Raw genomic sequence first — 24441 nt, 5'->3', positions numbered from 1 at the left:
AAATATGTATTTAAAGGATTACATTATTTTTGTTCCATAACTGAAAAAAGAATACTGAAACAGAATTGGGTTTTAACAGCCTTTTAAAATAATATCTATTTCTGGCTGGATTACCAATCAGCCAAGGCCAAACCTTCCACGACTGTAACCACAGACTGCTTGGCAGAAAGATGCAGGGCAGGCAAAGACCAGGGGCGTTGAGCAGCAGCCCTGTGATCTGGATTATTGTCCTGATCTCCATCCTCACTCAGCCATGAAGTCTACCACAATCCTGACAGTGATCTCAAGGAAAAAACAAGGTGGAAGAATGAGGTGTCTGTGTTTGCCAAATAGGAGACACATTTACATGGAGATACTGTGTTTAAATTTCAGTATTTGACACAAAAATCCCCCAAAAGAGGGACAAAGCCAAATTTTAACTTGACAATCATTGCTGAGTGTCATTTGGAAAGTGGATTCTGAGTGCAGTGCTGCTGCTTACTTTTTCACCTCCATTCTTCTTCACTACATTCTACTTCAATTAAAGTGGAAGATTCTCAACACAATAAAACTCATAAGCTAATTTAATTGTAAAGGCTACTGGTTTTGCTTTTTTTTTTTTTTTTTTCCAGTGACTGTGGGAGGCTGACATTGTCAAATTCCCAAATTATGGATCAAACCTATGCATTTCTCAGACCTGATTTATGGCCAAAACTTAATGCTTCTAAAAAAGTTTGGCAAAATCAATCTTGGAATGTAGGTAAAGATAAATTGCATCTCTTAGCGTAAGGTTCATTATCTCTAAATAATAACTTTTGGGTCAGGTGACCTTTCTTAAAATGTTGTATAATATGAAATAATCTTCTTATAGCCTTTCATGATGATGAGAAGACAAGAAGATATCATATCTGAGAGCTATTCTCTCATGAGTGGAAAGAATAACAGGAAAAAATAGCTTAACATGGTTAATAACATAAATACATGAGTGGAACTATAAAGGGAGTTGATATTTACTAAAAGATATTTGCAATAGTATTAAATTGTGCTATGTGAAATGGAAATGTTTCTATGAATTTATGAAGTCCAAAAGCAAAGGATTCTCACAAATACTGTGATGCACAGATTCTTTCAGTATGTTCCATGAAGATGAAATTGCTTGGCTGAAGAGAAATATCTATGGCCAGGTGAAGGTAAGACCACAGGCAGTCACACCCAACGCATTGTTTAAAAGCTTGTAAGCCTAGCTAATAGAGCAGGGAAAGCCACTGAAGTGAGAGAGACAGATGGAGAAACAAGGGCATCCTTTAAGAATGCCAGATATACAGATGTCCCAGGGTGACTCCTTAAACCAAAACAACAGATAACAGTCTGCTAAATCATGCTCCTGTAAAGGTGTTGTGAAATGTCACAAAGTTCCAGGAGCACCATTAATCTGCTAGAGAACTGGCACCTTCTCCTCTCTGGGAATTTTTTTAGCCTGTGTGTTTGTTTGGTTTTTGGTTTGTTGTTGGGTTTGGACTTTTTTATTGTTTGTTTGGGGTTTTTTGGGTGTGTTTGTGGGTTTATTTAGGGTTTTCTTTGGTTCATTTTTGGTTTGTGTGTTTTGAGTTTGTGTTTTGTTTGTTTGCTTGCTTGTTTTAAAAATAACTAATGCCAAAAGAAATAGTTTTGTTCACAGCCTGTGGATCTGAAAGGACATGATCTGTTTCTTCTACTACCAGTTCAGCAGAAATGAAGAAGGTGATTCTGCTTTGTGTGATGTACAAGAATAGCTACCACCTCAGGTAAGTGAGAGAAATTGGAGGGTATGAAAAGAGGTCTGGTACTTTCTCTTTTATTGTAATCATGCTTAGAAGCTTTAGTCAGCAGTTAATGCCTAATTGCAATGAGAGTTAAACTCATTCTATTAACAGATTATTCATAATCTTAGACTTGAATTCTGCCATCACTTTTATATGTGCACAGCTCTCCCATTGAAAACATATTCATAAGAGTCACTAGTGACTATTCACATTAAGATTAAGATTAAGATTAGGCAGATATAGAAGAATAAACGATAGTACTAGTATCTTGGCATATTCTTTTGTATAATCACAAATGACAGTAGTTCTGACAATGTTTTATAAAATATGTGGAAAAAAATCCTGAACAAAGAAAATACAGATACTGAAGGCCTAGGTCACATCTAGATTTTGACAAGACCTTAAATTTTACAAAAACTTGAAAAGTTAATAACTCTGTCAAATGCCTGCCACATTTTTTAGCATATGTAATTGAGAACCTGGCATCACAAAGGATTTTACTGAAAGAAATTGCCATGACAATATATTCATACAAATAAAATGTGAATGATATGGTCACATTTATTATTTAATTATTAGGGCTTATTATTTTTTCTATTATGGCACAGGTATCTACATAGGATGCATACGCATGGGTATGTGTGCAGGATACACAGACATGAGATAGCTCTCCATGGTCTTCCTACGAAGCAACTACTGATTTGGCCTTCAGGTTCATGACATACATCTTGCTGGAGGGAGTTCTGCTTGTGCAGACCCCTAACTGATTCTGCAGCATCAGACCTTCTGCTACCCCAGCTACATCTCTGAATTACAGGCTCAAAATCAAATGGCTAAACAACATCCTTTTGGTCTTACTTCACCTGAATTCCTTATCTATCCAAATTGTCCAACACTTTGCACTAAGGCCACTACCTCACTGCTCCCTAAAATCTTTACTTCTCAAAGCCATGTCATTTCTTGTCTGTCATAATCTTCTCAAAAAAGAGCCATTACGAAACACTAGTGATACTACAAAGATTATATTTAATGTGAATTTAGACTGTTTCTTCCTATCAGACAGGAGGAATAGACAACCTACTTGTTGCAAAGTTCATCAATCTTAAGATTTCATACATACAGAAATAAAGAAAACAGCCTAGAAAACAAAATGGCAAAACATAATAAATATCTGTCATTAGCATGAAAAAATATTATTTCAGTTTTCCACTTAAGAGAGGGAAATTCCAGCCAGTTGCCACCTGTGCATAAAATACATATAATTAATAAATAAAACTCAATATTTTGAAAAGAAGGACAAAAGCCAAACAAACAAAACCTACCAAACACTTTAAAAGATGAAAGGAAAGACTAACAAAATGAACACTTAAATATTTTAGCAAGAATCTTTTCCTGAGTAAAAAAAACCCCAAAAACCCAAGCTTATTACATAATAAATGAGAGTTGCAGAAAGCGTGTCTCAGAAAACAGAGATTAAATAAAAGCTAAGATGACCATTCAGCCCTGCATGGTGATATCAAACCCTACAGAAGTATAAAATATCAAAAAGGAAGCCATTTCATCTGGCCTAATCATTCTATAGCACAATAGACTAAAGAAAGTGAATACATTTACACAATAACACTGGACTTTCAAAGTACATCATTATGTTTCACATTGATTTTTTTTATCTACCAAAATAAAAACATACCTTTCTGAAAAACACAGGGTCATAAATATTCACTGAGCCCTTGAAAAAGTTTCTACAACATAATGTTTGTTGTAAACAAGACAAAACAAAAAAACAAAGCCAAGCAAAACAAGACCTTGATCCTCCAGGTTAAGGTTTTTTTTCCCCAAATACAAAGTAAAGAAAAATAGATGAATCTGAAAAAAAATCTGGAGCTTTTCTCATATACAAAATTGTGGAAGAGGAAGAGTATGAGATGGTAATGAAAGATTGCTGCTCTTTCACAGAAGCCATGCCACATGACTTTCCTATAAATGATAAATCAAAAAGTTTGGTAAATTACAGAATAACTTCGATATTACATCAAATAAATGAAAACCTAGCGCTAGAGTGTCTTACCTGTTTTCAAAATAGAAGGTCCATACAAACTGAGTCTTTGAGTTATGTTTTGTTTAAACTCCAAACCCTAAACTGACAGAAAGTGTCAAACAACAAAGAGAATTAGCAGCTCTCTGATAACATAATAAATGAGAACAGATGTATATGGAAATCCAAGCAAGAAAAATACTTCTACTAATTATCAGGTGGTAAAATTCTTGAGTTATTTAGGCCGTTCCCTGTCTTGCTGGTAGCCCACTGCAATTTTCCTGTTCCTTTTAGCCCTATAGATGTGTACCCGGTACATTGATTCATTATTCCGTTACTTTGTCTTCATATACTAAACCCGCAAATATTTCTTAAAGTATTTTTGAGCTGCTCCACCCAGGATGTGATAAATTAAGACATGTAGGAGCACAAAAGACATTTATTTTTGCAAGAATAAGGGCTTTTCTCTTACAAATGAAACTGACTACCAAGCTGAAAAGCGACATTGAGCATGTTTACCCATTTCGGAATTTCTTTGAAACTTCAATGTTCTCAAGAAAAAGTTCAGCCTCAACAGTGATCCTGTCACATCATCATATGCAAACACAACATAACAATTAGAAAATGCAGGGCATTTCAACAATAGGTGTTTGGGACTTGGGAATTGTCTGGATTAAGCTGAATGTTTGTAAAAATATCACAGCATAACTTCTAATTAAGGGTGCTGGAGGGACCTTCCCTGACTCTGTAAACACCAAGCCTGTTACTTCATGCATGTCATTGATTTCAAAGGCTTTCAGGCAGTGGGACTTTGTGGAGTCTTAATCCCATAAACCATTTTTGCCTCATGTGTAGAAACTTGATTGCACTTCAGAAACAAACCTTCAAAAAGATGCACAATTTTGTGTGTACAGCAAATTTGATTCATTTGACTTTTCTTATAGCTTCTGGGCAGCACAGAGCACAGGCTTTTGGGATGATACACAATCACAGGGATGAAAGGCTCCCTTCATTTCCTGTTATAAGATTCCCTTAGGGGAATATATATCTTTCAACTGAAAGAAAATCAAGTAATGTCAGCACCTTGACTCCTGTGCTTCACTAGAATAGTGTATGTATTGCAGTTTGATCCAACATCAAAGGTGAGTTGCAAAAGCCATTACTCACTGTCACATTCCTAATGAAGAACTGCATTGAAATCAAAGGAAAGTATAGCTTGTGTTCCCTTGGTAATACAGTCTACTCCTTTCTGTCTGCCAAAAGTCTCACCTCTCTTGGCCAGTCGGGTGACAAGAGGCCTAAATATTTGCCAATATATTAAAAGATTCTGTGTGTGTGTGGTCACTGCATGGCCTCAACCATAGAAACTTCTTCAGCTGAAGGAGTAAACATATATTTTTAGGGCCATTGCTTGTCTTCAACTCTGGACACAGTGCAGAAGTGAATATGGGTAAATGTTTTTTATTAATTTCTTAAAGATAGATGACTTCTGGCTCAATTTTTCTACCTTAGAAATCTGCACAACACTGTGTATTTGGTGGTTGTGAAAGTCTCATGGATGGTCCTACCTCTCTGCTGCCTCTTTTCCCCATGCCCTAAAACTGCAGAATGAAAGAGATGAAGTCTGTCTCTGGCAGCATTTGTGTCTCTGGGAATGCCTTAAGATGCGTTTGATCCTGCTGCTGCCAATTAATTTACATGATATAATACTGCTCCCACTCAATAGAGGAATTTGCCACTTTTCTTCAAGCTGCTACATTGCAAAATAAAGCAAAATAAAGCAAAATGAATTTTTCACAATGAGAATGGAGCTATATGTTCAGAGAGTCTGTGGATCTGCATCCTTACAGATTTTACAGGATAAGGCTCTGGAAAACCCAAGTTGACTTAGCAATTAACCTTCCTCTGATCAGTGGGCTGCACTAAGTGCCACCCAGATGTCCCCTCCAAGCTAGACTGTGCTACGATGCTGATTTTTTAAAGCAGCCTTTGCCAAATGAAGTGTGTAATTCTCCTTCCTGCTGTGCAAGGGGAGAAAGGTATTTATTTTCAACATGAGGAACTCTTCCTGTGACCTCAGTACTTCTGTGTTGCTTCAGTACTATCCCAAGTAATGATCACCAGAGTGAGGAACTGTTTTAGTGGATCCAACATATCTCGGAAGCTGAAAGGCATCTGATCACAAAGTGATGGCTACAGCAAGTAAATTTGCCATCAAAAATTGCTTTTGTAGAATCCTAAGGAAGTTTTTAAAAAACAACTGGTAGCCTCAGTCTGAAAAGACTGAACAATTACTGTCTGAAAGAGCATGAAACTTTCAAACTTTGGAATGCTGTTACATTTATGAAGAGGTGGAAATAACATGGCACATTTTCCTTTAACAACTTAGATCCATTTTTGTGCACTGGGAAAAAGAAAATTTTTATGGCACTAAATGTCTGATAATAACATCTATTTTTCTCTACAATCAGCAGTTATCATCTGTTGGAACCCTGGAACTGTAACAATCATCCAGCTACGTGTAACAGAAGCCAGAATGCATAGAAAACAGCATGAAAATAACCTTTTCTGAAGAGCTGAACATTGTTATTTTTCATACCTTGAGTTTTGGTTGCTATCAGTATATTTTCACTTACAGAAAAAGTGTTCTTTACATGCAAATCTTACAGCCTGAGGAAAACCATATACAAAGTACAGGAGAAATGACAAAACACTACAACACTACAAGTTGCCTTAAATTTGAAGAGTGTACTTTCACCATTAAAATATTACTAAGTGAATAAAGCAATTATTTAGAGGTACAGCAGCCATATTTGTATTCTTCTGCACAATGATACCAGAATAATACCTTACTGCATAAACTCTCCTACTCTAAACTTGCATTACGCCCATCTTTTTTGGATGCCAGCCCAGCCTTGGGTTATTCTAGGTAGAACATATTCCTCTTCAGTTTGCTAGCTGGGCTAAGTTCTCTGGTATAGTACTTTGCAGCAGCCTGGTGAGTCTGACTCTGAGATTCTCACAGCTAACCCTGATATTTCTACCTGACAATCTGGGAATATAAGTCAGGCAAGTTGGAAATCTGCAAGATTTTTAACTATAGTGTTCACCTGGGAAACAATAAGTTTTGGTGGTTATGTAATGAACATTGACTTAATCATTTTGAAGCTGACCTAAAGAGCCAATTTCATAACCTGTTCATGAAAATGTTCAGTCAAACGACATTAGGTGTTTGAATTCATAAAACATGTCATTTTAAGAAGTATTTGAATAGAGTATTGCACTACTCAATAACTCCTGGCAATGAAAGAGTGCTTTAGATTTTTGTTTGTCTTGTGGCACCTAATTGCTTGCAGTTAGTTCCTTAGCTGCAACTGTATCGATATATTCTTTTTGAGGAAGATTTCTCACTGTCACATCAGTACCACAGGATTAGATATTTTTTGAAGTGCATTTCATGCATGATAGTTTTGACCTAAGCTGAAAGCAGCCGTGTAGAATGCAGGCCTCGTCTAATTAAATGACAAGAAAACTTCCCACTTGCTTAAATTGTTGCAATCTCCATTTATAGTAAAGCTGTAATTGCCCCTCAGCTTCTCTGCTGTACAGAGGAGCAGCCAGTGGATATCACCAAAACCACCTGTCAAGCTTCTTCATAACAGATAAGTCTCTGATGTTGGAACTTTAATCATTTTGTAATAAAATCCAGTTTTCTAACTTCCTGAACTGCTCTCAAATCCATTTTTAAACTTACAATGATTTACTATCCTTTTCACTTCACTTACTTTTATCTTGCTGGAGCATTCTAAATTGAATGTTTTGAATAAATCTACTCTGGAATTTTTAAAATGGTCATTAGGCAATTTTCCCACTGGATCAGATATGAACATACAGTGATAAAACAGTCTTTGAAGGCTTGAAGTTTGGAATTACCCAAATGTATGTTTCAGCAATATTTATTACCAGCTGAATGAAAACAGTAGTCCCTTTCTCTGATGCAATGATTTCAGCTGTGAATTTGACACCCAGAAGAAAAGGAGAGGCATCCTTAGAATGATTAATGCTGTTTTCAAAGGAACTATTCAAGTAAAAAGTGTTTGTGAGGATGTGTTATGTACATTGAAAGTGTTTGTATTGTAATTGTGTTGTCTATTTGCACAGGGCTGATAGGTCATTTCCTTTGGAAACTTAATACATTAAAATAATACAATAATACAAATAATAGTAACAGAACATGCAACAAGTAGATGTGAAGAATAAAATTATTGTCACTCAGAGAAAACTTTGATGGTGACATCACTTAGAATTTCACTCAGAGAATTTTTTGCACCCTAGATCAACTGCAAGCATTACTTACAGTGACATAACCATGAGGGTCATATCTTAAATGGCATGATTGCACTTTAGCTGGATTATAGGTTGCCACATAATGATCCAGTGCACAGATTACAGTTACATCAGGAGGTTCCAGCTGAACTAGGTGAAAAGGCCACAGCAGCCTAGCCAAAGTAGTAGAAAAAAATGTACCTGCTGAGAATTTTATGTGAAGCTACCTTGGGCATATCACTGTACAGGGTGGACACAAAAGAGGAGCATCCCCTAGGGATTGGCAGTCTCACTGTGGCTGTGATTCAGCCTTAACGTCTTCTCCTTTGGCAGAACTATTTTGTGGGGTTTCTGTTCCTCCCCTTTCACCTTCATCCAACTCACTCTGTGAAATAATATGGATTAAATTAAGCCATCCAAAGAACATTTTTCTTTTGAATTTCATTTCTTGAGAAGAATAATTTCATTGATTGAAAGGGTTCCATGATTAGATTGTCATTCTGACTAATGGAGTCAATAGCATCCTGATAGTGGAAACAAGTAATTCAGGGAAAAAGGTGATGAGAAAGGCTTAACCAAGCAGGATTTCTAGAGAAAATGTCTGTAAAATGTCTGTGGAGTTATCCCTCTGATGTGGGCATGGTTCATATGGAAGAGTTTGAAGAATAGGGTGATAAAAGCAGCCACTGAATCTGTTTGCAAATAATGGCCCAATGTGGAACACCGAAAATGTGTTCTACTCACTAGAAGTGTGTCAGTTTTCATATATCTTTAAAGCGAATTATTTGCTTGGGGAAACTGTAAGATTGTACTACATTTGAAATATTGCCTTTGTTTTTGATAATTTGCAAGCAGAGTTAATAGTTAATAGAGGGTGAGACTATATACATGTAGAATTAATACTAGAAGATGTTAAAATACTTAAAAACCCTATGTGAGTAACGCCACTCCTCTTAATTAGAAGACATTTCTTTTACTAAATTCGTAATTGTAATTTGTCTTGATTTCATTTAAAAAAATGGGGAAAATTTTATTAAATGAACAGTTTTGGTTTAGCTTTGTGTGTCATTCCTCTAACTAGTTTAGCTCTTGTGCTGTTTTTCACACATCCATTGTGAATAGAATTGTATTTTTTGCATGCTCCAAATAGAAGTGGGTTTAGAAACCTTCATGGCTGCAATGCTAATCTAAGATTTTAGCTGAGCTACTGAAGATCTCTTTGCAATATACAACTAACAGTACCAAGATAAAGATGAATTATGTGGTATCACTGCTGCAAGTGATCCAAAGAAGATAATGTTTCTTTTCATTAATATTTCATATTACCAAGGCAAAAAGCAATCAGAATCATGAGTTTCTTCACTATTTAAAATTTTTTGAATGAAATCTAGATTCTAGAAGGAATGCACCAAAGTGTAAACTGGATTCATAGAGATGATTTCTGTTTTGAAAACCCAGGATGGAATTTGTTTTCTTTGGCCAAGTTCCAATTGCTTTCTAATCCTCTCATCATCTAACAGCTCTTTCTTTACTAACAGTTCACATGCCAAAACGCTTTGAAATAGGAAAAAAACACCAAACCAAACCAACAAACTCAAAATAAAAAAGAAACCCAACAATGATAGAAATTATGCTATGTGAGATCCATGACTCCACTGACAGGAAAATTCTGTCTTTATGTCTTTGAAAAAATATATTTCTATATTAAATAAAATGTTATACCAAATATAAGATATTGCTGTCACCATTATTAACACAGTGTGATCAAGTGAGAATTCAGGCACTAATGAAAATACACTGTGGTCAGCCTGTTGACAGCTCTGTCCAAGAAACTACAACCAGAAGTGGGTTTTCAGTGCATTGGTCTTTTGTAATCCTAGTCCATGTAAAAGATGTAGAGCAGGACTGGAATGTGACTCCTATTGCTACAGCTTTTCCCTACATAGCCAACATCAGAGACTAAACCTTAATGACAGAGATTAGGGCTGCAAAAAGCATTAAACAACTAACTTCTTCCAAGCAAGATATTTCCATTTTTATAAGTTTGATCTCTAGCTGATATTTCAATACCATTTAGGATTACCTAAACAGAATACTTTACTTTAGAAGTTGTAGCTTTATCAAATTTAGTTCATTGAATCTGACATTTTCAATCCTAAAGATCTGAAGCAGTCCAGATCATGAGAAACATACCCAAAAACATTCAGTCTCTGAGAAAAAATACAGAGAAAAGATACCTCCCCATGTCAGAAAATTCTGAAAATTTTGGAAACATCTAATGATTTCCATTTAAAGTCTGGCAGTTCCATTGCATTTATACTAAGAATGTTTCTTATGTTGTGGTAAAAGTGTCTTAGATGCTATACCTGCATATAGCTCATTCAGAGATATCTGAGACAATTCAGAAAGAAGGACACTACTGGCATAATTTTCTCTGACCTCTTTGTTTGGTGCAGACAATGAGAAGGCCATGTAAAGTCCCAGACTCATAGGAGGAATGGTGTGGGAGAAAGATGCAGACTGTACAGGGAGGGGCAAGTGCCAATGGTCTTGAAGCTGTAAGAGGGAAAAAAAAAGCTAGGAGGAGATTGAAACTAGACAGAGAGCACAAAGGAGGAGAGAAGTCCTGGATCTGAAGCACTTAGTAAAACATGAATGATTTCCAGGGGAGATGGACAAGCCAAATGAAGCTGGAAGTGCTTAAGCCAAATCATATGGACTTTGTTCTGATGAGGAGGAGACCAGGACAGACTGAATGTGGAAATTGTCATCATGAAAAATGTCCTGAAAACACAATTGCTACATGTACTGTTCTAATAAATCTCATTGAACATTTTTTTGGTCCATCTTACCCATGGCATTAACATATAGAAGTCAAATATGTGTCGAAATTTCAAAGCACAGATAGCATGGAAAGAATGTGTTGAATATCCAATGCCACTGGAATATAAGGGCAGAACATGGTAAGAAATTCTTTAGCTCCCTGAGATTAAGATTTGAATACATTTATTAAATGTAATTAAATGAATGTTAGATGCTGAAAAGAGAGGAAAAAAATACCCCAATCCACCAACAGCTCAACCCTTTGCCATCAGTGTAAGATGACAGTTATGTTTCCATAGCAATAGAAACCTCTACTCACACTGCATGCCAACTAACACAGCCAAACCTTTGACATGACTTTAGCTTGCTATAGCAACCATATTTATACTAGTGTGATAAATGTGACATTGGGGTAAAAATTCGTGATGAAAAATATAGAACTATATGTTAGATTGGTGTAATATAAAAATGTGAAAAGGTATAGTCTGTTTTAAAAAAATTCCTCTCGAGCTAGCCAGCTGCCCATACAGCAACCGCTTCTCAGCCTGAGACAAAGAGCAGGACAGGAGCCATCAGGATGGACAAAGACACTGGCCGACCAAGATAAGAATCGCCATTGTACCCAGACAGAGAAATTCTTCCCCAAACGAAGAGGAATTCTCTGCCGGAGACTACACATCAGAATAATCATAGACTGGCAGGCCTGATCCACATGTGAAAGGAACTTTCCCAGAATACAATTTGCAAAGTTCGACAAATCCGGGAAACCCATTCAAATATGTATTTGGACCATTTGCTGGACTATTCCCCACACCTGTTTTGCCTCGGGACACGAAAAACCCTATAAAACCCCGGGCTGCGATCTGCTCCATGTGGATTTGGGAGAATCTGTACCTTAGGGTAAGGACCCCTGTCCACCCAGCGCTGCACTGCCCATCCTATTTGTGGTTTCTCTCTTCATTGGTGATTGGGACTGTTTTTCTAATAAATTGTTTCTTTGTTAATCCGATTTTTGCCATTGCATTTGTAACACTAGTTTATTTAGGCTATCAAAATTAATTACAAATGATACCCAAGACATCATAGTTCTGATTTCATTAATCTCATAATATTTTTATATATCTGATAATTGAGAGTTTGTAAGGATTGAGAAGGCAAACCTCTGAACAGGATCCTGACTGGAGTGTCACAGACATTAATAGACAGTAACATCCCAGGCTGCAGGATGTGCCTTCTCAAGTAATGTGTGTGCTGTTGGCAGGACAGCCACAATCATTTGTGCTCTCTCTACATGATCGAGTGGAAGAGCTGGTGCTCAAAGAATTTACGCTATTGTGTATATAAAGGTTATCATGTACAGGAAAGCTTGAGGGTTATGTTTACTTTTGACTTTATCTCAGAATGTAAACCTTTAGGGGGCAGAATGATCAACATGAACAAAACTGTAAATCAGATCCTTTGTTATGTGAAGAAGGAGTTGCCATACAGCATTGTGTTTCACTGAAAACAAGCATCTTAATCTGGTTTTGGGGCTGAGAGTGGACTGAAGTACCAAATTGTTTTACTTTCTGTTTCAGTTTTTGAGTTTGGTTGAAGTTTTTTGTTTGGTTGCTTGTTTTGTAATTTTTTTTTGTCACATATGATCTTTCTTGTCAAACATGCTCTTGTATGAAGGAGAATATTTCATAGCAATGACAGCCCTTCATTAAGCCCTTCTAATGTCTCAGGTGCAGCGGTACCAGCTGCTACTTTGCACTGTGTTCTCTGCAACTGCAACTAATAGGGCTAGGCTGAAGTTTCACTTCGAATTTGGCAGATTACTTCACTGCCTAAACCACTTTTGCGCCACTCAACCAGCTTCCCTTTACTAAGACTTATCTAGACTATTTTAAGAGACAAAGATGTTTTTAATTCATTATAATGAGCACTTGTTTTCTCCCAAATCTGAGGGATTCAGTAAGTCATTTGGGTTTACAACAATTCCTTTTTTCTTTTTTTTTTTTTTTTTTTTTTTTTTTTTTTTTTTTTTTTTCAATTTCATGGAAGTTTCTTTAGCTTTTTAACAGAATCATAGAATGATGGACCTTTAGAGACTATCTTTCCCAGTCTACCTGCTCAAGCAAGGTTGCCTAAAACATGTTGCTCAGGACCATGTGCAAAAACTTTTGAATATGTCCAAGACTGAGATTTCACAACATCTCTGGACAACCTGTTTCCATGCTTGCTCACCTCAGAGCAAAAAAAATTTTCTCTATTCTCTAATGAATAATCCTTCAGATTTCTCAGCAAAAGCAGAAGTTGCTGTGTGTATATACAAGTATGTATCTATGTATAGGTAATAGAATACTTGCATATATAATAGCATACACTTGCAAAGATGGGGCTTATTTACACAACAGGCTTTTAGACAAAACCAAATGGTGATTTCCTGAATACTGAATACTGAAAAGCTTTTTAACTCCCTAAAGTCAGCTAAAAAAGCTTTTTTCCATGGTCTGTAAAAAAATTCCTTAGCGTTGTCAGAACCATGACAGAACTGGACAATCATTAGAGCACTGCCCTCAGGATCTTGACCAGTGGTGGCCTCAGCAGTGTGAGTGTGCAAGTGCTCAAGGGACAGTAGATAATCAGAGACCAGAGAGCTCTGCAGATGGATGTTCTGGATTTTTCAGTCCTCCTTATCATTCTGCCTAGTAAAGAAGTCACTGAAGGTGTCACATCTCTGTGGGTTTGTTTTACTTTTTCTTTCCAAGTTTGCAAAAGGCACCTGAGCAGACACAGTGCCCAAAAGTGCATCTATTAACCAAAGGAAGGCAAAGTGGTTCTCTGAAGATGAAATTCTGAAGTCCCTACTCCAGCATGGTCAAAGGTGGATTCAAAGATGCATTCAAAAACTGTGAGGAGAAAATCACTGAAGATTTAACTGAGAACTTTTAAATGAAAATATTTTTCCATTCTGCTAAAAAAGCCAGGGCCAGAGTACTGAGGTCAGTCAGCTCCAGGGAACTTGGCCCAAGCTGCACAGCTCTTGGTCCCAGATTTCTTTCCACATATTTGCTGTAGTTCCAAAATATTTTAATAAGTTTTGTGGTCGAAAGTGGCTATAAATGAACAATGTGCAAGTAGAGTTACAGTCCTTCTAGGGATGATTTTACTGCATGAAAATGAGGGAGTTTAATGCACTTCCCTGCAGTGCAGTAGGAGGGCAGCTTTGTATGCAGGAACTAAAGATAGAGGAAAGCTGCAGAATACTGGAGTCAGACCTGATGTAGGCATTTTCATTTTGCTAATGGGAATAGTCCTTGGCACAATATAGTTCCTTTACACAGCTCTTGTGCACTGTCACAAAGACACAGTTAACCTCAGCCAAAACCGTACCTCAGGGCATGCTTGCAGTTAAGCATCATGGACACAACACTCACAGTTAAGCTTGCTCACCAGCCCAACACAAAGCAGCTCTCCCAAAGGTGTAAAATGTTGGTGTTTGACAGAATCATGTCGGGAAGCATCAGTGGCTTCTGGTCCCTTTCCTATTCCTATAACCTTTCCAAAGGATTTACTGTCTACAGAGTACTTAGCTAGATGGACTGCGATGTGGTTGAATACAGACTTCCTCATATTTTTTAAGTTGCTCTGGTTGTAGAAACTCCGTTAGAAAGCCTTGTTTTGACAACGAATGAAAGAACTGACTCCAACTGAGCAGTGGCAATTTCTTCCTTTCTAGGACCACACTCACAGTACTGTTCTGAACAAATCTGGCAGCTGGCTGAGGTCTTTTGTTCCTGCCTACATCTTTTCCTTTGTCCAATTTCTAGGGCAACCCCACAAAAGAAAAAGCCTCTGGAGAGCACAGCATTAACTAAGTATAATTCATAACTATTCATAGTCATAGATTAACTTGAATATAAAAATTGAGTGTTCTACAGAGAACATATTGTAAATCTATACTTTCCTGAGATGTATGAAAAAATCTTATATTCTTCCAGCCATAACCTTAACACACATGTTTTTAGCTAATGTTTTATTGTTTGATCCTTGCACTATGTCTTCCCTGGAGGCCTGAATCATTACCAAGCTGAATGCTGCACCAAGTGTTTTGAGCAGATTTTGTGCTGGTTCAGTCTGGTTATAGCAGCCAGTCTGTTTTCTGTAAACAGTGGTGAAGGTAATTTTGTCTTGTTACCAAATAGAGAATCCTCTTTTCTCCTGAGCTGCTCTCCTGGGAAACAGCCCAAGAGGATGGAGAGGTAGAGAAACTACTCTATCTGACTCTACCAATATCTCTTCAAAGCAGTGGATCTCTGGATACTTTCAACAATGTTGTCCTTGGGTTATCTTGTTGAGATGCCTGGAAAAGGCAGTTATTTCACCATGACAATAATATAAATATTCAGTTAATGTTTTTAAAGCACAGATATATCTGTAGAAGAAAGCACCATAGATTGGTGTACTGGGTGCAGATTTCTGTCTGGGATGTAAGCTATTACACCATTTGGGCTAATTTATTTCATTGTCCAGTACTCCATGCCCTGCAGAGGTATTACAAACAGCCAGTGCTTTGGTAAGAAAGGTGTCCTCTTAAAAGGCCATTAAGAAAAGGTCAGGAAGGGATTATACTAAGGGATATTTATAACAATAAACAAAAGTAGCACAAATGAAGAAAACAGCCTTGAGTGTAAACACAGAATTTGTTATTTCAGTTTATATATGTGGTTTTACTGGAGTGCTTGGAATTCTTACCACCTTATTACTTATTATATTGCAACATTGAGGCATGAAGGTCACGTTACAAATAACTATTAATTTTGAGAATAGTTCTCCTCAGTCCTTAAACCTGTTGAGAAGCCACAAGGCAACATATTTTTTTGGGCAGTGGAAACCTCTGTGTTGTATTTTTCCTGGCTTCTCATGGTGTGTCAGAGGTATCACAGGCAGGTACACACATAAACACGTATTTCTAACGCAGATTTTTTTTTTAAACAAAAAAAGAAGGCTCTTTTCTAATTTGATAAATTCACATACTAGGCACTATTGCATTTGAGGAGATGATTTCAGTCTCTGTCTCTTCTCTGGGACATATCTATAGGGTAACATAAGCCAGACTCAAAATTTTTGCCATGGCTAGTTTTGTTTCAATATGGAGTTACTTTGCCAGGAATTCTCAGAATATGAGATGATGTTTCTTTGATTATTTCAGAGATTTGTTTTAATGCACCAGGCCCTCCTCAGTTTCTTGCAATAAATGCATTAGAACAAGAAGCTCCAATTAGGTGTTTCCTTCCTCTTCCTCCCTCTGTGAACAAGTGGCCCAGCATGACTCTGTATTCTGGATAGAGGCACAATGGAGCTGTGCTGGCAGAAAAAATGGAAAATTTGTAGTATCAATACTTGCCTTCTGCATTGAACCTGTGAAAGAAGTAAGTTTTCTTGGGAGTAGCTGGTGTCAGACAGGCACATACTGGAAACAGCTGTGAAATTTTCAAAACACAAGCTGTAACCACAGAAGAAATAGTTGTATGTGCAAAATGTGACTTCTCACTGCTCTCTTAAAAATGCCTCAGCAGGCTGCATCAGCTATGCAGGATAAAGCAGCATTGGGGTATAACAATAAGGTCAAAAGAGCCGTTCCTTTATACTATTTGGTATCACAGCACCTGTGGCTCCTGCTCCAGGAGGATCTTGCTTACAGCAAAACTTTTAGTACAACAGTTTACAGCCTGATCCATTTTGCAGCCTGGGCTTACCTGCAGAAGAGGCAGTGCCCAGCACTGGATCTAACTACCAGCTCTCCCCTGTTATCACTGGGATGGTATCAGATGGAATGGAAAGCACGGGTTTCTTAACAGAAATTTTTCATACAAAGGGGCTGGAGTGTCAGCTGCTGAAAAGGCAAGTGCCATCTAATTCTGAGACTGGTCCTAAGAAAATAGTTTACAAAGATAAAGAAGAGGCTTGATTTTGCTTCCTGCTTTTCTATGAACCAGTTAACTCTGAAAAATAAAGTGACTGACTGGTCTCACTATGAAAATTCATGATTTAACACAAGATAGAGCACTGGATTGCAGTGTGCAACCCCAAATTTATAATCAAAAGGCTGTCTCACAAAGCCATTAAAATATAGATATTAGTTAATAAGAAAACACCAACCCTTGGAACAGGGTTAGTGTAGAACAATAAAGAGCTAGAGCTGAAGTTCTAACATATGCTGTTAGAACAATAGAAATAGAAAAATGACTGATACAGATGTCTTTTTTTTTTTTTTTTTTTTTTTTTTTTTTTTTTTTTTTTTTTCCTAGCAAACATGATTCTATTGCACCTACAGAGAGTTTTTTTTTTTTTTTTTTCCAACAGAGAAGTTACTAAGGGTGATCTGCATTTCATGACAGGAAATATATTCTGAAGCAGTCTTTACATACTTCCCTCTTGATCTATCCAGCCTTGATATAATGCATAGGTGGAAGATTTGGCATAAAATATTGAAAAATATCATCTTAATTGCTTACTGAAACTTTAACAAACACTGTTGAGAGAGTTCACCCATTCACCCTCACAAAAAAGAATTTGGAATAAAGAGGAGAGACATAATTCACAGCACTCTTTGGGAAATAAAAACATTTTTGTTATGGCTGGGAAATAAAATATAAGATATGGGATATAGTGTCTGGTGTTGTATTTTGGATTTTTCATAAGAAATATATTCGTATGTCATTTTGGAATTTATAGTAGATCAAATCAAATAAATGCATTCTATAGAAATAGAAAAGTTCTGGAAAATTATTTGGTGAATGTTTATATATTTGGTATGCAAATGATGGTATCACCATCATTTAACATTAAATAAACTTAGCTGTTCATCTTGCCACAAAGTAAGCATAATTATGTTACCTAAAAAATTAATTGTGAGTCTAGTAGATGAACTCAAGGCCAAAAAATATGTTTATGTCAGGTGAAAACAAATTAGAGTACTAATATTCAGTTTCCTGACCAGCTTATAATAGACTTAGCTTTCAAACCTTCCTGTTGGCAAGATATATCTTCAATCTAATACAAACATTGCTGAAGGAATCCTTTATTTCAGTTAAGAGAACTACAAAAGCAAACATTAACCACTGTTGAGATGTGTGGCATAGTTCTCACTCTTTAGAAAAGAGAGCTCCTGGTTGTAGTAATAGTCTGGGAAAATACTGAGATAGAAAGTAAATATCTGAACATCCCCAGTGGTCCTGGTAATGTTGTATATTCCCTTTTATACACAGGCCTTGTTATTTTCAAAGTTTGACCAAGGCAAACTTCTTAAGAAAATGTATTTTTTGTTTTAGAAGCTGTTTTCAGTCTCTAGTGAGTGCAAGGTTCATTTATTGTGAATTCTCAGTTATTTATTCCATGAGCATTACTTGAGGCTTTGAAGAAAAGAGATTTGACAAGTATATAAAGGAGCTCTAGACCAGAGTAAAAATTTGATTTCAGTTAGATATTTTCTTCCTTCACTGTGCTGCATACTGCTTGAAATAATAAGCCAATAATTAATCCCACTGACACTGGCTAAAATACACAGCAACTTAATATTAAGTGTGTTAAATCAGACCAGTCAGTATCTTGCAGAATTCAGAACTATATGGCATTAGTTTGGCCTCAGAAACCAGCAGTTTCACCAGACATAATTAGGTGGAGATGAAATAAAACTTTTTTCCTCACTCTGTTTTTGTTACTAGATATTGTCTTATGTTGTTCTATTGAAACTGGGTTGTTTTTCAGCAAAGAAAACAAATTTAAGGGAGCTGTGAGACAATGTGAAAGGAGCCTGGATTTAAGAATGAGGGCAGGGTTGGTGTTTAGGCTGGATCACAGATATTGTGTTACTGTCCTGCTTCAAGTGCCCTGAGGACCCTGAAGGCCACATAGTGAGTTCTGTTCCCCAAAGTCCAAGTGGGGCCATCTGGACTATTCAGCACCTTGCAGACCCTGTGGTCAAAAGAAAACATCATGATTTTGCTCTTCCCCACCCACTTTCTTCCCTTAGCTCCAAGTCAAGTGATACACAGACAGATAATATCTTCCAGAAGCTGCAAAAATACACCCTATATTTAAGTACATTTTTCAGAGATGACATTTAACATCTCTATTTTAAAGACTTCAACTTACAAGGAGTTCATTATCTCTCTCTATAAACTGTTCCTCATGTCTAATTGCTCCTCAAAGACCTGTCAGGAATTTTCCTTTTATTTAAAGGTTAAGTTTGTCCAACTTGACTTTTTGCCCTTTAATTTTTTATGACTTTTTCAGCAAGACTTAGAATGTCCTTACTGACAAACCTCTTCCATGTAGAAATAATTGTAACACACAATGGTCAAATCACCTCTTTGCTTTTACTTCAATAATCTGGAGATGTTGGTTTTCTTAAGATTAATATTAAACACTTTGTATGCAGCAGCAGTTTCTCTTTAAACCGGTTTGTGAACCAATTAATCCTTAACAAGGTCACTAAGCTTGACCCTGCTTTAATCAAGACATTTTTTCTCTTTGTAAGGATGAGAGTAAAGAACCCCAAAAGCAAATATTAGAGCCCTGAGGACTTCATAGGTAAAGTTTTTGTGTCTAATTTTTTCTATTTAAAATCATTCAATTTAAGAAAACATTTTTGGTGGAATAGACAAATTGTGCATTATTTTCAACATCAAAACCTAAAAAACATCTTTTCTGGTTTTTGCTTAGGCATGGAATTAAAATAAGAAAATTTCTTTTTAGAGAAAAGTAGGAAAAAATTCAGAAGTCCAAGGGTGGTGTAAACGTCCTAACCTGGAACCAGGGAACATGTTTTCCTGGACACCCTGTCTCTTCCTCTGGGGAAAAGATGTTTTTATGTGGGTTCAGGTTTGAAAATTTGGTCCCTGTTTCACAAATATACTCATGGTATGATGCAACTTCTATTTCTTACCAAACATAACATCATTGACATTGAAACTCATCAATAAACAAAAAGGGGGTATACAATCTGTTGTCCCTGAAAGAAACCAGAAATATCTGGTTCATTTGCATTAGAATCCTCTTTTAGACAAATTTTCTAGTTTGTCATGTTGTCATGGGGTTTTTATGGGGAAGAAGAGGACAGGATCAGAATTTTTTTTAGTTAGACCTTTCTTTGCTCTGCTGTACCATGTGATGTTTCTTCAGTCACATAGTGTGCTGCTCTCTTCTCTGTACTCACTTTGGAGTGTTATCTGAAACTTCACCAGTTTATTCCGTAGTTTTCTGGTTACAGCAGACATTAAAGGTAGTAGTTTGGGTTCCTTATAATATAAAGGATACCAAATTTTCACTACATCACTAATGTTCATCACAACAGTATAAAATCAAGAAGCAGACATTAAAATGGAAAGATTTAAACTACTCATTTGAGCCTTTCCATTCTATTAATTTTACTGTGGAAGCATTTAAAAAGGCTGTAACTTGTGATTCTTCAATAATTTCCTATTTTATGCCACTGCTAATGAGGTGTTTAGGCAGGTACACAGACGAGCTGATACTAGAGCATTTCAGCCCTCTCAGATGTTGTAGGAATATTACAGAATTTTTTGCTTTTCTATCATTGTGAGAAACTGCTTACAATTGATTTGTGAGAAGAAATGTTCAGAGACCTTTAAGCATCTAACAGAACTGGCTGGGAGAATCATTGTTCCTGCTGCTCTGCTGCCATAACCCAAGTCTGACCTCCAGCTTACCAGCAGTAACTGTAGATTTGGTTTCTCTGAAACAGAGTTTACTTCTCATACCAAATGATTTAATAATTTTCTAACACTGAAAAAAGTCTTACTAACCCCTAGATGTGATAAAAATTCAACAGTAATCAAGTGGGAGTTTTCCTTTCCATTTCAGGAGACTTTGGACAGAATTCAGAGAAGCATCTTCCAGATTAATTTACTTTAGAACAAGAGGATTTGTTTAGATGTATCCTCAGAAAAAAAACCCTTGAATTAAATAACTGAGCTACTTAACATCTACATGAGAATTATTTTAATTTTTTTCAACATACAATTTATTTTTCTCATAATTTCTCCATTATTCCCTTCTAGGAAGCTAATTTTACCTTTTATATCTACCTCATGAAACTTAAAATCAAATATACCAAAAGAAAATACACTCACTTAACTAAACGACAAGCAGATACCAAGCAGCAAAAACAAAAAACAAAACAAAATAAAACAAATCTTTAAAAATTCCTGAAGTTTCAGATCATATTAGATATAAGTTTATTTCCTCCCCATCCCCTCCCCACCCTCCAGTTTTGATTATACCTCTCCACATTACAAACAGATACTTCCATTTAAGAAAAAGGCTAGTCTGAAACTTATTTGCCAACAGTTTCTAAATACTGTAGAAATGGAGTCAGATTATCTTACTTTTAAAACCAGGTGACTATTATGAATATGAAAGAGAGTGAATGCAATAAATTATAATAGATGCATCAAATTAAAATAGAGAAATTGTTTAATCTGATGAACTTGGAAGGAGGATTGGAAGGATCTTGGAAGGAGGATTTACATAAAATATTATATGTTAGAAGCAGCGTAGAAAATTGTAATTAGAACCATATTCTCCCTTTTGGGTGGTTTTTTCCTCTTGCTCTTCTTCATCTGTTTATTTAAGAAGCAAGAGATGTAACAGAAATGCTCACACAGAAATAATCTTCACTGCCATACTCTCACCTCCCAGGAAAGTTGTGATTGGAGATTAACTGAAGACATATAGGGCATCACTAATGTTAAGAGTTCTATGAACAAATGTGTTTTCTATGAGGAGTAGAAATGGAAATATGGGCTGTTTTACAATCTGGACAAAACCTGAACATCTATTGGGTATTTCTTTGTCCTTAGTATTAAGGAAATCAGTTGCAACCACCATGCTTTTAGTAGTCCTACTTGACTAGGGATATTTTGCTACCACAGACAGAGATTGAAGAGAAGTGACTAAACATAGGGGCTGAGAGGAACAGAGCTGCTGAGTGTAGCCAGGAACATGATGCTTCCATACATGCTAAAAAGGAAGAGCTTTAAAGATTACAGACCTATTACAAAGTTTATGTGCCTCCAGAGAGCTGTAATTATAGAACAGGCTTCAGAATGGAAATTTTGAGTATAAAAACCTTCACTCTTCCTATATCCTTAGATATCTAAAGCTTTGCTTGGTACAGGTTTGGGAGCATGGTGACCTACAAGTACCAAGGCACTGGAGGTTTCAGCACTGAATCTAATGCATGGTAACAATGCAAATTCATGGGCCCTATGTCACAGCATATTCCCATCGCATGGCACTCATCACACTTTTGTCACTTCACTGTTTAACAAACCACAGCTCAAGCATACCAACTGAGCAGCTAAGTGGGTACAGTGGACATAAATCATCTCAAGGGAAGTGGGCACAACTTCTGGAAGGGTGAAGCCAGGATCATAAAACCGTGACACAAGGCAGGATGTAACTCTTTGCTTTTGTTCTCCACTAAAAATGTAATTCAACGTATGTGAACATAGAAGGCAAGTAAGACTCCGTCAGAGGTTTTGAAGGTCCAATGTATGATCAACACTCACCTCAAAAGAAGGAGTTTTCCAGTCACAAGAGTCACAGTTATATTTTCCTCAGCCCAATTGGCTTGAACCCATTCATTTTTAAATTTTAATAAAGAGAAACGAACAGAGAGAATTTTTCCAATGAAAATTAAATTGTTCAAAATTTGAAACTGGACTTGTTCTGAAAACTTTCTTCCCTTTCAGATTTAGAAACTATAAGCATTATATTTTCAACAAATATTTTATTAATAATGCAGTGCCAAATTTGAGTGGATAAGAATAAGGAAATTTTGACCATAACAGTGAAAAAACACTCAGCATTTTAAACAACAAATCTGAATACATTAACTATATTTTTCCTTCATAAAATCTTCATAGCAAGAGAGATTAGCAGTACCATTATTTTCAACAGGAAGAAACAGCTGTGCATTTCAGAAAATAAAAGATCTGCACAGAGAGAAAAAAAGTATCCAATTCAAATGCATACTTCAAGAATGCACTACAGGTGAAGGTTTAGCTTTTTTAGGTTTTCATTTCAGTTAATTTGTTCTCTGACATGTGCCTTGAGCTGAGCATGTTGGCATAAGTTCATCACAGTTTATCCTGTAATTATGCTCCTCACTATAACTGGATGAAAAAGCAGCATGCTTTCTCAAGAGCTGCTTTAGTAACAGTCCTTAATGACAAACAGAGTGTATCTGTGGGGAAAAAAAATGAGTCAAACTGGAGGGACAGTTTTCACAGTCAGAATCACTAAAGGCCATTTAAGCAAAGCAAAATATCTCAATGTTTCTTTGAATTTAAATCTCCTCTAGTTAGTTGTCCTTGATATCAAAATGGCATATTATAAAGTGAAGGCTGATATTTCTCTGTTGATGTTTCTCATGCATTTTAAAATGAGATTAACACTATGGCCTTATGCTGAATAAATAAAGGTGCAAACCTTGAGAAAGAAAACCCAACCCAAACCAAAACAAACTGGTCAAGATGCTGGTTATTCACTGTAATGTGCTTAGTTCACTCTGAGCCTTACATAAACTGAGTCCTTACCCACAGGTCAACTGATTCAAAAACTACCAAGGCCAATTATGTACCACTGGCCATGTAATTCCACTCAGTTTTGTCTTGGCTGTCAAGCTTATAAAACCACAGATCAGGCCAGGATATTCCTGTTCCTGTTTATTCTCTACTAAAGGCTGGCTTAAATGATTGTGTATGGAGCAAAGAACGTTTTATTTTTCAACTTAGGAGATTTCACAAATACCTTAGGCTGTAGTCAAATAGGGCTGAAATTACTGGTTTTTCACAGGTGTTATTCATCAGATTAGACAACATGAGAGATGGACACAGTTTGCTGGTATGTTTTTCTTGGTGATTGCACTTTTTTTATGGATTTTTATTCTCAGCAGCATCCAGGACTGGCCAAGCCATGTAGTAGATATTAGTAGTAGAGTTACCCATAGGAATGTATCAAGGACCTTGTATAGGTACAGAAATGTTGCCAAGATGATCCCAGGTTGTAATTTCTAAAACTACTGTTACAGACCTGGTGAGTTTAGGATTAGTCTCCAAGCTAAAGCCCGGAGTGACACTTCTCTTAAATATGTTATTTCATCCTTTAGTCTTAGACTTTTCCTAGAAGTCATACAGTTAGGGAAGTAACTGTGTGGTGTTCTGCTCTGCCGCTGTGTGTTGCCTGTGACCATTCTCAGTTACTCTGGTTCTTCACTCTCACGCTGTGTCTGACCAGGTGTCTGACCTCCAGAGTGCCACAACTCCCTTGTCACACCATGCTTTCCTTCTGCCAACCTTGGGGGGAAAGCTGTGGACACTGACCTCAGGAAACTATTTTCCTGCCAGTAGATCAGTTCATGTACATTTACTTGCCCTGAATGTGGCAAAAAGTTATTGCTAT

The sequence above is a fragment of the Zosterops lateralis genome (genome assembly GCF_965231275.1).
Source record: "Zosterops lateralis genome assembly, chromosome: Z".
Classification (NCBI taxonomy): Eukaryota; Metazoa; Chordata; class Aves; order Passeriformes; family Zosteropidae; genus Zosterops; species Zosterops lateralis.
This window is presented reverse-complemented; position numbering follows the sequence as displayed.